The following is a 14,776-nucleotide window of genomic DNA, read 5'->3' as shown; positions in this document are numbered from 1 at the left end:
ACATCTTTTTTTTTTTTTTTTGCAAATTACTAATTAAACTTCATTTTGTTCAGATTTCACATACCTGAGGAATTTATAAGTATTATCCACCCTTTTTATAAGAAAGAAAGATGTAGTAAGTACAGATTCATCTTGAATTTGAAAACAGGGTTAGTGTTTGTGACCGCTGTGGCGTCTCTTGTTTGGCCGTGTGTGGTGATAACTCAGTGGTGTCCGGTGGTCCGCAGTGATGCTGCAGGCGGTTCTGAGGGGAGGATACTCTCAGGGTCAGGCAGCGGTGGTGGCAGGTGGTCAGAAGCCCCGCTTGTGCCCTCCGCGCACCCGCTGTTGAGCCTCACACTGACTTCAGGGGGAGCGCACGCTGTTCCGTTTGTTCTGTCCTTGGTTTGTAGGCAGGAGGAAGGCGGGGGGCAGGGGAGAGCCAAGCTTCTCCTTCTCGCTCTGCACCCCCAGTGCGCCCCAAGCCGCAGGCGCCTTCTGCTCTGGCTCCTCTCTTCCCACCTGCTGGATGAGGCTCTGGGGATGCAGGCTCGCTCTGGACTCGTAGAGGGGGGAAGGTCCTTCAGAAGGGCCGTGGAGGGTGGTTATGACGGTTCCCTTATCGGCCTGAATGCTGTGTGGTTACTGTGTTCTGTTTTTTTCCCTAACACTCATTCTGAGATATACTTCACATACTACATGGCTCACTCAATATGAGGTGTAAAAATCGTTGATTTTTGATAGATCATAAAGCTCTGCGACCATCAGCTTGGTCAGTCTTAGAGCTTTTCCGTTGCTCCGTCCCCTGTCTCCTTGCTGCTCTCCGCACCAGCTCTGGGTGCTGGTGTGAACAGTCATGCCGCGTGTGGGATTTGTGCAGGGCTCTCTTGTGCAGCAGCGCTCACACTAGGTCCGTTCTCGTTGCCCAGTGACATCCCAGACCGCGCCTGAGCGGTTTCTGAGTGACTGTGGGGACACGCAGCCTGGGGCCGGGGTTCTGACTTCCGCCCCCACCCCGTCCCCGGTCCCAGCCTTGTCCTGACATTGCAGCTGGGCTGGACCTCCAGTCACTCCCGTGAGGATGCCCACCTGCGTGCTCACCCGGCTGAAACGGAGCGAGGCACCCGCCCAGCGTTTCCTGAGTGCGCAGGCCTGGGCTGGGTTTGTACCACATACACATGGAGACACAAGGAAGGCATGATGTGGTGACCTGTGCAGTACGTCCCGTTCAGGGGAGGGAAGCACTGTGTCCCTGTGTGTGGTGTTGGCTGCGAGTTCTGGCCTCTCGGCCTTGCCTATCCCTACCAGTGCTTTGGGTCCTGGGTGGGAGCTCTCTTCAACAACTTTATCCGTCCCGCACCTGCGCCACCCCCGCCTTGAATTGAAATATTAGAATATGAGGCTGAGTTGTTTTGGAATCTTTTTCAGTTTAAAAATATTAAAATATTAGAATCTTGAAGGTCATGGGTCATAATGGATCTAAAAACAGACTATCGTGTTATTCAGAAATGGTACACTCGGTCATTAAAATTGCACAATGATAATGTCCTACTTAGTTCTGCTGGAATTCAGGCTAAAGGAAGGTTTAATGGATGAGAGACCTCATAGCTTCTGCGTATTCTGATAAGCGTTGCATAAATACCAGTCGTAGCACTTGAATGAACTCCAGTCCACAAGAGAAAATCTCTTTAGGATGCTTTAAGGTGCATTCATTTGCTTCAGTTAGATGTCCTAGCTGCATGTCATCCTTTCCTGTTTGTTACTGTTATATAATATTATGTGATATAAAATATTTACCACACCACAGTCCCTGTATTTGTAATGTGGTGTCATCAGCTGTGGAAGATGAATGCACAGCTGTGTACATACACTGCTCTTTGCTAAAAATTCTGTATGCCATCTTCATTCACTGATTTAAATATCATATAGTTTAAATAATGTATTATTTAAAACTTTATAATTTATGAGAAACTGGGTAAAGATCTTATTACTAACTTTGTGAATGAGTTGTATTTTAAGAATTTTGTGAAATTTAATTCCTGGTTTTTGAAGATGATAATGTTAGCTGTTACGAATAGTAGTGCTTATACTTTGGACCCTATATGTTTGTTTAAAAGTAGTATAAGGACATTATAAAATTAACAGCATCAGATATCAAAAATGTTCTTTAGGACTTGACATCCATAGAAAATAGCCTTTCTTCCACTTTTGAGAGGAAACAAATGCTTTCCATTTGTATAGTGTTTGTTTAAAAAACTTTTAAAGAGTTTTTTTATACTACATTCTACTAATGGTAGCAGTAATAGCCGTAGATATTTGGTTAAGCAGCAACTATCTGTATCTGTCAGCTTTTAAGGGTGGAATAATAGGAAAGTGTCATAGTGCAAGTGAATGGCAAGAGGGGATTGGAAGCTCAACTGAAGATAGATGTATTTGTTTAGAGACAGATAATAGCTTCTGTGGAAGAGGTCAGCATAAAACAGTAGTTAGTGTGTATATGTGTTATAAGCAATATTTTTATAATAAGTATCATACACCCCACTGAAGCTGGAAGCTATTTACATTTTATAATAGATAGCATAGTATTTGTCACGCATGGCCATAATAAATAGATAGTGTGTGAACTGATTATATAAATAATAACCAACTGTAAAATGACAATAATGGTTGGTGCTGGTGTTTATTGTAAGCCAGATAATCTGCATATTTCAATATAACCACAGTCTATGAGGTGTAGGGATTTCTAACTTTACAGATTAAGAACTGAGACTCGGAGGGTATGTGTGTGTGTGTATATATATATATACACACACACATATATATATGTATATATAAAATTGTGACTGATTCACATTGTTGTATGGCACAAGACAGCACAACCTTATAAAGCAGTTATCCTGAAATTAAAAAATAAACAGCAACAAAAAAGAATTGAGGCTCAGAGAGGCTAAGCAACTTGCCAGAGGTCACGCATACTTATCTGTGTTCCCCACCACCATCATACTGCTTTGTATTGTAACTTTCCTGTTAAATTCTTTTTCTTAAATTATGAAATACTGTATGTTTGTTGTAACAAATTGAGCAAATAAGGGGTATATATTTGTATATTTCTTGATATACAAAAAGCAGATTAACATGACTCCACTAATATTTAATTTTTCCATTGTGAGAATGTATCTTTTCTTAACTTTGGTGTGTGTGTGTGTGGGGGGGGGGTGTTGAAATTTGTATCTGCCCTGAGGTTGGACAGACCTGAGTTTGAAGGTTAGTTAGCAATACCATCTGACCGTTCCTTTGGCTGGGCTCTCAGCTGTGATACGGTGTCACTGTTCTGTGGCTCTCTCATGGACTCTCCTGGAGAGTGAAGAGACTCAGTAAAACTGCATTCTAGGTTAAAACATGTTATCTAAATTTTAGCAGCTAGGCTGAAAATGGGAAGAAAGTGCATGCATTAAGAATAGAGCATTGATTTTATGATATATAGATACACCTGTAACTATATTGTGTAACAGCAACTAGTGTTGTAGGCCAATTATACTTCAAATAAACAAGCAAACTCATAGGAAAAGGAGATGAGATTTGTGGCTATCAGATGCAGGAGGTAGGGAGAAGGGGGCATTAAATAAGGTGGTTAAGAGGTATGAACTTCCAGCTGTAAGATAAATAACAACTAGGAATATAATATACCATATGATAAATATAAGTAACACTGCTGTACCTTATATATGAAAGTTGTTAAGAGAGTAAATCCTGAGTTCCCACTATAAGAAAAACATGTTTTTGATTTTATTTTTGTTTCTATGTGAGAGGATGGATGTTCACTAAACTTACTGCGGTCGTCATTTCATGATGTCTGTAAGTCAGGTCATTATGCTGCATACTCTAAAGTTGTACAGTGCTGTGTGTCAACTATGTCTCAATAAAACTGGAAGGAGTGGGAAAGAATAGATCATCTGATTTATTTGAGGGTTAGTTTCTAATTCTGAGCATTAAATGGTCATCTTTCTAATACATATATGAGTGTGTATATATACGCAGATAAATATATACATATATATATATGTATCAGTTCAGTTCAGTTGCTCAGTCATGTCCGACTCTTTGCAGCCCCATGGACTGCAGCATGCCAGGCCTCCCTGTCCAAAACCAACTCCCGGAGTTTACTCAAACTCATGTCCATTGAGTCGGTGATGCCATCCAACCATCTCATCCTCTGTCGTCCCCTTCTCCTCCCGCCTTCAATCTTTCCCATCATCAGGGTCTTTTCAAATGAGTCAGTTCTTTGCATCAGGTGGCCAAAGTATTGGAGTTTCAGCTTCAGCATCAGTCCTTCCAATGAATATTTAGGACTGATCTCCTTTAGGTTGGACTGGTTGGATCTCCTTGCAGTCCAAGGGACTCTCAAGAGTCTTCTCCAACACCACAGTTCAAAAGCATCAGTTCTTCAGCACTCAGCTTTTTTTATAGTCCAACTCTCACATCCATACATGACTACTGGAAAAACCATAGCTTTGACTAGACAGACCTTTGTTGGCAAAGTATTGTCTCTGCTTTTAATATGCTGTCTAGGTTGGTCATAACTATTCTTCCACGGAGCAAGTGTCTTTTAATTTCATGGCTGCAATCACCATCTGCAGTGATTTTGGAGCCCCCAAAACTAATGTCTCTCACTGTTTCCACTGTTTCCCCATCTATTTGCCATGAAGTGATGAGACCAGATGCCATGATCTTAGTTTTCTGAATGTTGAGATTTAAGCCAACTTTTTCACTTTCCTCTTTCACTTTCATCAAGAGGCTCTTTAGTTCTTCTTCGCTTTCTGCCATAAGCCTGATGTCATTTGCATATCTGAGGTTATTGATATTTCTCCTGGCAATCTTGATTCCAGCTTGTGCTTCATTCAGTCCAGCATTTCTCATGATGTACTCTGCATATAAGTTAAATAAGCAGGGTGACAATATACAGCCTTGATGCACTCCTTTCCCAATTTGGAACCAGTCTGTTGTTCCATGTCCAGTTCTAACTGTTGCTTCCTGACCTACATACAGATTTCTCAAGAGGCAGGTCAAGTGGTCTGGTATTCCCATCTCTTTTTTCAGATTGCTTTTTCTGTGATCCAACAGATGTTGGCAATTTCATCCCTGGTTCCTCTGTCTTTTCCAAATCCAGCTTGAACATCTGGAAGTTCATGTTTCACGTACTGTTGAAGCCTGGCTTGGAGAATTGTGAGCATTGTTTTGATAAGTATGAGATGAGTGCAATTGTGCAGTAGTTTGGACATTTTTGGCATTGCCTTTTTTTGAGATATGGAATGAAAACTGACCTTTTCCAGTCCTGTGGCCACTATTGAGTTTTCCAAATTTGCTGGCATATTGAGTGGAGTGCTTTAACAACATCATCTTTTAGGATTTGAAATAGCTCAACTGGAATTCCATCACCTCTACTAGCTTTGTTCGTAGTGATGCTTCCTAAGGCCCACTTGACTTTGCATTCCAGGATGTCTGGCTCTAGGTGGATGATCATACCATCATGATTATCTGGGTCATGAAGATCTTTTTTGTATAGTTCTGTGTATTCTTGCCACCTCTTCTTAATATCTTCTGCTTGTGTTAGGTCCATACCATTTCTGTCCTTTATTGAGCCCATCTTTGCATGAAATGTTCCCTTGGTATCTCTAATTTTCTTGAAAAAAAATATATGCATATATATGTGTGAGTATATATATATATAAAAGAAGGAAAATGGCAATACACTTGCCTGGAGAATCCTGTGGACAGAGGAGCCTGGTAGGCTACAGTTCTTGGGATGGCAGAGTTGGATATTGCTGAGTGAGTATTACTCACTTACATATGTGTGTGTGTGTATAAAACACATTTGAAATTGCTTGATTGACCATAGTTACTTGATTGATGTATTTGTGAACTGCTCAAAAAAATCAATACTTAAAATAGTTCTTTGAAGAAGAACAGGAATTGGAAAGTTATACATTGACTGCTTTTATTCATACCCTTTTCATAAATTCATCTTGTTTCTCAGGTCTTATCTTGAGTATGAGAAAACTAATGATTTTGCCTGTCTGAGTAGGAGATAATTTGCAGCTCTTCTTTGGAGATTTCTAAAAGATAGAAATCTTAAGCATTAGATTAAGCATAATTTAAAATGTTCTTATTAGTATCGTGCAGGGAAAGGAACTTTTTTTTTTAAATTGTCTTTTCTGTCACAGCTAGATAGAATATTCCATATACGTGTGACATTTAATGTGACATTCGAGGGCACCACAGTCCTCATAATGGTGCTTAGATGACTACAGGAGTTGTAGGTAGAGACCTGGCAGCGTATTTAAGTGTGTGTGTGTGCATGTGTGTTTAAGATTTTAAGAACACTTAGTCTGTTGGAAATCCAGCCAATGTGTATTGTCAACCATCTGCAAGGTCAGCAGCTAGATGCTAGACAAGATAAAAAGATGAGTAATGTAGCCATGAATATGGAGGCCATGTAGTGTGACAAAAAGCAAAGCAAAGGACTGTATTATCAGGCTGAATGTGGATTTCCATTCTAGAAATAGTCATTGGTGGCATTCAGCGGAAGGGGAGTTGATACCTGGTTGAGGGAGGCAGGACAGGCGTTCAGAAGGTCTCTCCTTGCATGAGCCTTGAGGCATGAGCAGGGTTTCCTTAGCTGCCGATGGGGTGGAAGGAGCGAGTCAGGCAGGTGATCCATGTGGAGAGAACTTGTGGGCTGAGAGTTGTCATCATAGATTCAGTCTAGCAGAGAGGGGTGGTGGGGATATCTGTGTGGACATGGACTGGGAAGACCACGGAGAGAAAAAGTGTGATGAAAACTTGGGTATTGGTGTTAGGTGATGAAAGTTTGGGGTACTTTTGACAAAAGTAAATTCAGAATTTTCTTTTTGGTTTTGAGACAGTGACTAATTTGGTTTCAAATTTTAAGTGTATCTGGAGTCTTTGGGTGGAGGTGTCCAGAAGGAAGTTGTAAATCTGAGTCTGCAGCTTAGAGAAAGGTTTGGGCTTGAACTATTTGAAGATGGAATATAGAGAGATGATACTTCACCTTTTGCTTGGAGATGGGCAATAGCAAGCAAAAGAAACCTTGGAGGGACCAGTTTAGTAGATATTGGTGGCCAGCAGGGTCCTGTCCCACAGAAGGTGGAGGAAGAGGCGGCTGGAGGAAGGGTGTAGGAGCCCCTGCAGTCCAGTGGGATGTGCAGATGCCTGAGCTGGAGAGACTTACATGTACGTGTCAGCAGGAAGTTTGGGGATTTTTTTTTTTTAACACTGAAATAAGCATGCATATATGAAGAGAATAGAGGAACCAATAGAACCATGAATGATGTAAGATGCAGGTGACAGCAGATCATCTCAAAGCTGCAAAGCAAGGGTACTGGAAAGGAAGAAGCCAGGCGAGAGGGCAGCCGAGGGAGAGCGTCAGGGACGGAGGAGGTGTCGTCCGTACCCAGGAGACTAAACCCCTCACCCCTGGACCATGGAGGAAGGAACAGGATGTGAGCAGGGAGACCGAGCACCAGTGTCAGAGGCCTCCTCGATCCTGTTAGGAAAGTAGATTTTCTTTTACAGGATATTTTGGATGATTCCAGATTACTTATTTTGTAAACCATGGCTTTGATTAAAGCCTTAGGATATGAGCACAACACAGTCTTTCATCAGAAAGTTTAAACAGCAGCAGCAGCAAAGAGAAATGCCAGCAGCATAAACAGTATGTCTTATAATCCTCTCTCTGGGCCGGTTTTAAAAGGGACATACGCGTATCTACCTCTGTCTTATGAACTACCTTAGAAATTATATTTAGTAAAAGTATTATGGCAAACATGAAAACTTATCACATATGATCTAAAGCTTAAAAAAACCCCACCCAAACCAAATTTGATGACTGTTAGACCAGAAGCTAGAATAACAGGTTCAAAAATCTGATGCATTATAGTATTTACACAGATGTTCAGGAAGTCAACAATGGAGGGAGGGATTGTTGTAGGGATTACGGAGTGATTAACTGTTGTGGTTGTTTTGCTGTTCTTGTTATTCTAGAGTAGAAGGTGTAGGTGCAAGTCTTAAGTAAAGCAGTTGGTTTGGGATGAGGAGACACTCACATGGCTCCTTACCACCGACAGGGTAAAGAATCCGACTCTTAACCCTGGTCCGAAAGTGCGATGTCTGCTGAGTGAGAAAGTCTGCTGAGGGTTGTTTGTGAGACCCTTTCTCTTGCCAGCTCCTTTGCCAGCCAGTCCATCCTGTCCTTGTTTCAGGCCTTCCTTTCTCTTCTTTCCTGAGGCCACTCATGTCCAGCATTTGGTTCTCATTTGGACTTCAGGCATTGTTTTCCCCTCATTCTGGAGTCTCTTCCCCCAGTTGCTGAGATGGTCTGGGCTTTCACTGTGTTTATGTCTCATTCTGCAGGTGTTCTATTCTCAGAGAAGCTTTCCTGCCTTCAGTGGCTGGGCCCTTCTGAGCTGTCCTCATCAGCCTCTTTCTTTGCATTGTCATTATCACACTCAGTTGTCTTGACCTTAAACTTTATGTTGACTGTCTCCACCACCGGGGGCAGGGGCTTTGCTTGGTTCAGTATTCTGTCCTTAGCACCCAGAACAGTGACCGAATAGTGATGAGGGGGTGGATCCTTGCCAGTGAGGTTGTAAAGACAGTTACTATGGAGCCGGTGTTTGGAAACGTTTGACTAGTGGTTTAACTGGGTAGGGTGATGAGTAGAGGGATAAAAACCCACAAATGGAGGCCCAGGTTCTATGACCCTGTCACATAGGCCAGGAAATCACAGCTTCACATTCATTTGGCCTTGGTAGTTAACCCAGGATGTCTTTCTGCGGACGGAGCTGATGGGGAGCTGGCCTGTGTTCTGTGAGGCCTGCCGCGGCCCTGTTGGCTGTAGCTCTTCCTGAGCGTCTCTGAGTCGCTCCAACCTGGACCCCTTTCACAGTTGCTGTTTTCCTCCTTGGGTGGTTAGAGTTTGGCGTCTGTTCCTTGTCTCTGAGAGTTCTGCTCATGTAGGTGGACGGAGACAGGTCCTGTGAATTAGTTCAGTGTTTGATGTTTGTGACCTTTAACATCAGATCTGAGTGGATATTGCTTGATGGAAAGGGCTAGTACGTATATTATTTTATTGTTCTTTGAGTTTTAGGTCTCCAAGGCAGAGTAGAAGATAAGAAAAACTTAATCTGTATTTTGAGAACTCTTAAGTTATAGGAAGTGGGAATGTCCATAGTGGTCCACAGATGATTAGTAGCTAGAGTATTATCTACTTATTCATTTATTTGGTAGGTGTTTAATGAGTGCTTACCACAGGTAGGGCATCTTCCTTACATGTCAAGGCTAGTTCATTCGTTTGACAGAGTTTTTATTGAGTGTAAACTCTTTGCTGCATTTATGGGGGCAGAGACGAACACGGCCTGGTCTGTATCAAGAAGCCTGGACTCCAGGAGAGGGAGAGCAATAGGAAAGCATACACGCACGGGAGGTTTTGACTGGGATGGATGGGAGATGTTCCCTGGAGGCTCACAGGAATGGACGGGGTGGGATGTGGAGTCCAGAGGGCAGAGGTGTGGAGCTCCGGGACCCTGACTGCTGCTGAGGGCTGGGGTTCAGGGAGGGTGAGGGATGTGGCCAGAGAAGCGAGAGAGGCAAACCAGATTCGACGGGGAGGACGGTGTCTTGAAGACAGGGAGGGGTCACTTGAGAGTTACTTAAGGGAAAAGCAGAACAGACCTGTATTTAGCTGATTCCTGGCATGGCAGAGGGGGGCATAGGCAGGAGGTGAGTGAGATGGGGGGGTGGGGTGGGCAGGTTCCTGAAGCCTCCTGTTCTCAGACCTGGCCTGAGCAGAGCCTTGACTCGGCTTCCCCTTTAAAGGGCACTGCGCGCCTGGGACACGTTCCTGCTGTGGCCCAGTGTCCCTGATGCGGCCACCTGGCCCAGCACGGGTGTCATCTTCATAACTCAGCCAGTCCAGGTGCACGCTGAGGGACTCGCCTGCATGTCAGAAACGAGATCTTGGAGCATACCGGAACACCAGTGGTGTTTCACCGGGGGAGGTGAGTGTCATGGGAAAGTGCCTCAAAATTGAGAGAGACTTAACAGGTATTTCTGTGGTTGGTTACTCATTTAACAGTTGCTGAAGCCATAATCTCCTCTTCCCCTCACACAGAAGATAATTTCTTCTAGTTAGAAGCATCGGGGTTTTACTCATATTCCTAAAGTAAAGCATTTCAGAAAAACTTGTTTCAGTTCAGTTCAGTCGCTCAGTTGTGTTTGACTCTGCGACCCCATGGACCGCAGCACGCCAGGCCTCCCTGTCCCTCACCAGCTCCCACAGCTTGCTCAAACTCATGTCCATTGAGTCGGTGCTGCCATCCAACCATCTCATCCTCTGTCATCCCCTTCTCCTCCTGCCCTCAGTCTTTCTCAGTATCAAGGTCTTTTCCAATGACTCAGTTCATTGAGTGGCAAAGGCATTTAATGTTCGTTTTGTGACATTTATTTAGCTATTGAATGTTTATTCACTGTTGCATCAGAAAAACAAAAGATCCCTAGTGAAGTTCTAACAATTCTGCTAGAAAGTGACAACAAAAAAATGCCTTCCAATCAGCTTAATGTTAAATTTTAATTGGGTAAAGCATGCAATTTGGTTTTGAATCAGTGTATTCAAGTTTGCACTCTTCTTTGAAATGTTCATATAGTAAAAGATGGACAAGAAGGTGGAAACTACTATAAAAGAGATATAACCTAATGTGATTCAAGGTGTCTGTATTAATGTATATATATTTATTTTTAAAGAATTGTCTACTTTTGGGGTAATATTGTAGTAGAAATGTGTATCATGCTTGGGGCTGAGTTTATACTGTAAACACTGTATTTAGAAGTAAAATGAGAAGCAGATATTTTGTGGAGGTGGCATTTTACTAAAATCATATAATAATAGATTTTTGGATTCTTTTAAGAAATAGATTGGATCCATTGGAAATTGAAATAACTTGAGAAATCAGTAAATGTATTCTTAGCATAATTGCCTCAAGAGTAAGCGTGTTAATTCTGACTGAAGCTCAGACAGTATGATTGAAATAATAGAAGTAATAGTAATGTGAGGCGGTAGCTGTAGTAGTGGTTAGTACCAGCGGCAGCTAGTGCTCGCTCTCAGCATGGACCCTGTTGTTTTGCACAGTGCATGTTTGCTCAATGTATTGTATATAGCATACTATGTTATATTACAAGTATATACTATATTATAAATCTGTAAGTTTCCTTCATTTATTATTTTTATTTCTTACAGTAGCCATGTGAAATAGGAAGTAGTTCCGTCACTTTACAGATGACAAAGTTTAAGTCTTAAGGAATTAAATACCTACTCCAGGCTTGGGTAACTTGAAGTTCAGATAGGCATTGTTCATAACAGTGTTTCTCCTGGCTGATTCCCCCTTCAGCCTCCCACACGTTAAAGTCCTAGCGTGTGACCCAAGGCTGGGACCGCTAGGACAGAGGCCAGTGATGAGGTGCTGCTGGTGGTGATGTTTGGGATCTGGTGGCTCAGCGTTTGTGGGATTACCGTCTCAGCAGCCTTCCCTGTCTCTCCGCCTCCTCCAGGGCCCCATCTCCATCATCTTCAGTGTAGTGTGAGCAGGGGCAGTGGTTCCAAGTAAATGCTAGGATTTCTGCTTTAGGTTTCAGGACTGCCTTTTAAAGCAAAAACTGTGATTAACTCAAAAGTAACATGTCGGTTCAAATCATCTGGACTTTCATGGAAAAATCTATGATTTTGAGAATGTGTTTTTACTTGAAGCAAGTACCACGTGTCAGCATCACAGAGGAGGAGCCCCCACCTTGGGAGGGGAGCACACGCGTGACCTAGGAGGGCAACCCACTGGCCTGTAGGTGCTGAGGTCACCGCAGAAGGCACGACTCTCAAACCGGGGTGAAATAGCATTTGCTCCTGGGGAGAAGAGGCAGGCCAGGGTCAGCTTCAGCAGTAGATGGGCCCGGTTAGCGGGGTTGCAGGGGGTGGTCTGTTGACGTCCCTCTGCGCTGTAGGCTGAGGACCCATCCCCTCCCTGCCCGCGGCAGCTGTGGCAGTGGGCTTGGCCAGCTGCCACTCTCAGAGGTTTATGCAGAATGAAAAAGTACACGCCAGACCTCGAGCAGGGAGAGCTCCCAAGAGAAGAGTGAGCGTCCCAGGCCGGGAGAGCGTGTGTCCTCGTAAGGAGATGCTCTGGCCTGAGACTTGCGCCAGGGCTGCGGGCGTCCCTGTGATGCTTGTGTTGTGCCAGAGGCATCTTGGGGTGGGATGTGTCAGAGAGTCTGGCTCTGTTTTAAGAGTTACTCTCAATTGTTGGCATCGGTCTGACAATTGTATTAGAGGTTTATTTGTATTTTTAAGTGAGCATGTCCTGCTTTATTTGTACTCAGTGTCATCAGTTATCCTTGCAGATAACCCTGTTTTCTATATGTTACCATTTTCCTAAACTGTAGCACAGGGAGCCTGTTGCTTTGCTAAGTTACTTGACACTCTGTCAGGATGGAGAGGTGATGAGGGCTGTTGGCTCCTTTCCCCAAACTAACCATGGAGACACTGCAGATGTAAGAGGAAAGCCTGGATCTCAGAAAATAACTAAAATAGTTCTGGAAACTCCAGGGGTGGTGAGGCTGTTGTGGGTTGGTGTGTGTGTAGGTGGTTCAGTCTTAGCTATAGGCCTGAGGACTCAGGAGAAGGTCCATTGTTTTAAGATTTTTCCTCTTAAGTTTTCTTTTTGATCTTTCTCCTTTGGCTTGAAATAATGATCGCCTGTTTTGACTGCTGCAGAAATTGATGCGGGCAGGCCCTGTCAGGACAGCACAGGAGTCCTGCTGGGGGGAAGAGTGGAGAAGACGGGGCACTCTCTCTTCCCAGGGCCTGAGGACTGTGTGGGGACTACCTTCTCCCATTGCTGCTGCTCTCAGAGCTCAAAGGCCAGACCCATCTAGTCAGCAGAAGTAAGTGCTCGAGAGTGCCTGTGGCTCATCCCACCCCCCCCCCCCCTCCTTTTCAAATTCACAGGGAAGGATAGGACTTGAATTTGGGCCGTTTTCCACAGCTTTCCAGATCTGTTAGCTCATACCCTTTGTGAATATGACTGCATAGGTTAAAATAATTAGACACATGAAGAGTACAACTACTAGTGAAAACATAAACTGAATGATATATGCCTCATGAAATAGGATCATTAGAATAGAAAAATTAATAATGTATAATAAACATAATGCACATACTCAGTGATAAAGGAGCATACTTAGTAGTATTCAGAAGAAACAAGAAGTCAGAAAGAAAAAGATGGAAATACTAGATATGACAGAATAGTTGGAGTTATAGAACTTAATAAATCAGATAAACAAGATGGATACAAGTGAAAAGCAAATTATTGAACTTGAAGGTCATGTTAAGGAATTCTGGAGGCAGAGGAAAAGCAGGGAGAAAATAGCAAATAAGCTAAGAAATATGGAGGAGAGAGAGTGGTGCCAATATTCAGAGAGTAGGACTTCAGAGGGAGAAGAGAAATTGGCAGAGAGAAGAATATTTGAAGAACTAATGATGGTTAGTTATTCAGAATTAAGAAAACAAAGACTTCAGATTGGAAGAACTAATAAAATACCAAGGAGGAAAAATAAGAAAAACCTACATCTTGATGGTGGTGGTTGTTCAGTCGCTCAGTCATGTCTGACTCTTTGCGACCCCATGGATTGCAGCACACCAAGCCTCCCTATCCATCACCAACTCCCAGAGCTTGCTCCAGCTCATGTCCATTGAGTCAGTGACGACATCCAACCATCTCATCCTCTCTTGCCCCTTCTCCTCCTGCCTTCAGTCTTTAGCATCAGGATCTTTTCCAATAAGTCAGCTCTTCACTTCAGTATTCAGCCAAAGTATTGGAACTTCATCTTCAGCATCAGTTCTTCCAGTGAGTATTCAGGGTTGATTTCCTTTAGGATTGTCTTGTTTGATCTTGCTGTCCAGGGGACTGTCAAGAGTCTTCTCCAGCGCCGCAGTTCGAAGGCATCAATTCTTCAGTGCTCAGCTTTCTTTATAGTCCAACTTTCACATCCATACATGACTACTGGAAAAACCATACCTTTGACTACACAGACTTGTTGGCGAAGTGTTGTGTCTGCTTTTTACTGTGCTGTCTAGGTTGGTCATAGCTTTTTTCCCAAGGAGCAAGCGTCTTTTAATTTCATGGCTGCAGTCACCATCTGCAGGATTTTGGAGCCCAAGAAAATAAAGTCTGACACTGTTTCCACTGTTTCCCCATCTCTTTGCCATGAAGTGATGGGACCGGATGCCATGATCTTAGTTTTTTGAATGTCGAGTTTTAAGCCAGCTTTTTCTCTCTCCTCTTTCACCTTCATCAAGAGGCTCGAGGCTCTTTACTTTCTCTTCGCTTTCTGCGATAAGGGTTGTTTCATCTGCATATCTTGGTAGATGAGTGAAATTTAAGACTATCATAGTCAAAGAAAGCTAAAACCTTTGGAACTAAAGAATAGATTATCCACAAATTAAAATGAGTTAGATTATTTTTTCATCCCTGAGGTTCTTGGTTATTGCGAGTATTTGAGGTGAGGGAAATCATCTCTATAATATAGGTCAAGGCTATGGTTTTTCCAGTGGTCAGTGGTATGGATGTGAGAGTTGGACTATAAAGAAAGCTGAACGCCAAAGAATTGATGCTTTTGAACTGTGGTGTTGGAGAAGACTCTTTTTTTTTTTTTTTTTTTTTTTTTTTTTTTTTTT

General features: G+C 43.0%; 1 protein-coding gene across 4 annotated transcripts in view; it reads left to right on the top strand.

Annotated features, from left to right (window-relative positions):
• Positions 1-14,776, top strand: part of PRIM2 (DNA primase subunit 2) — a 324,083-nt gene that overhangs the window by 148,737 nt on the left and 160,570 nt on the right. The gene's annotated exons all lie outside the window — the stretch shown is intronic.

This window comes from Cervus canadensis, chromosome 28 (assembly GCF_019320065.1).
Source record: "Cervus canadensis isolate Bull #8, Minnesota chromosome 28, ASM1932006v1, whole genome shotgun sequence".
Lineage (NCBI taxonomy): Eukaryota > Metazoa > Chordata > Mammalia > Artiodactyla > Cervidae > Cervus > Cervus canadensis.
Note: the sequence above shows the minus strand (reverse complement) of the source record. Positions and strands in the feature narration are given on the sequence as shown.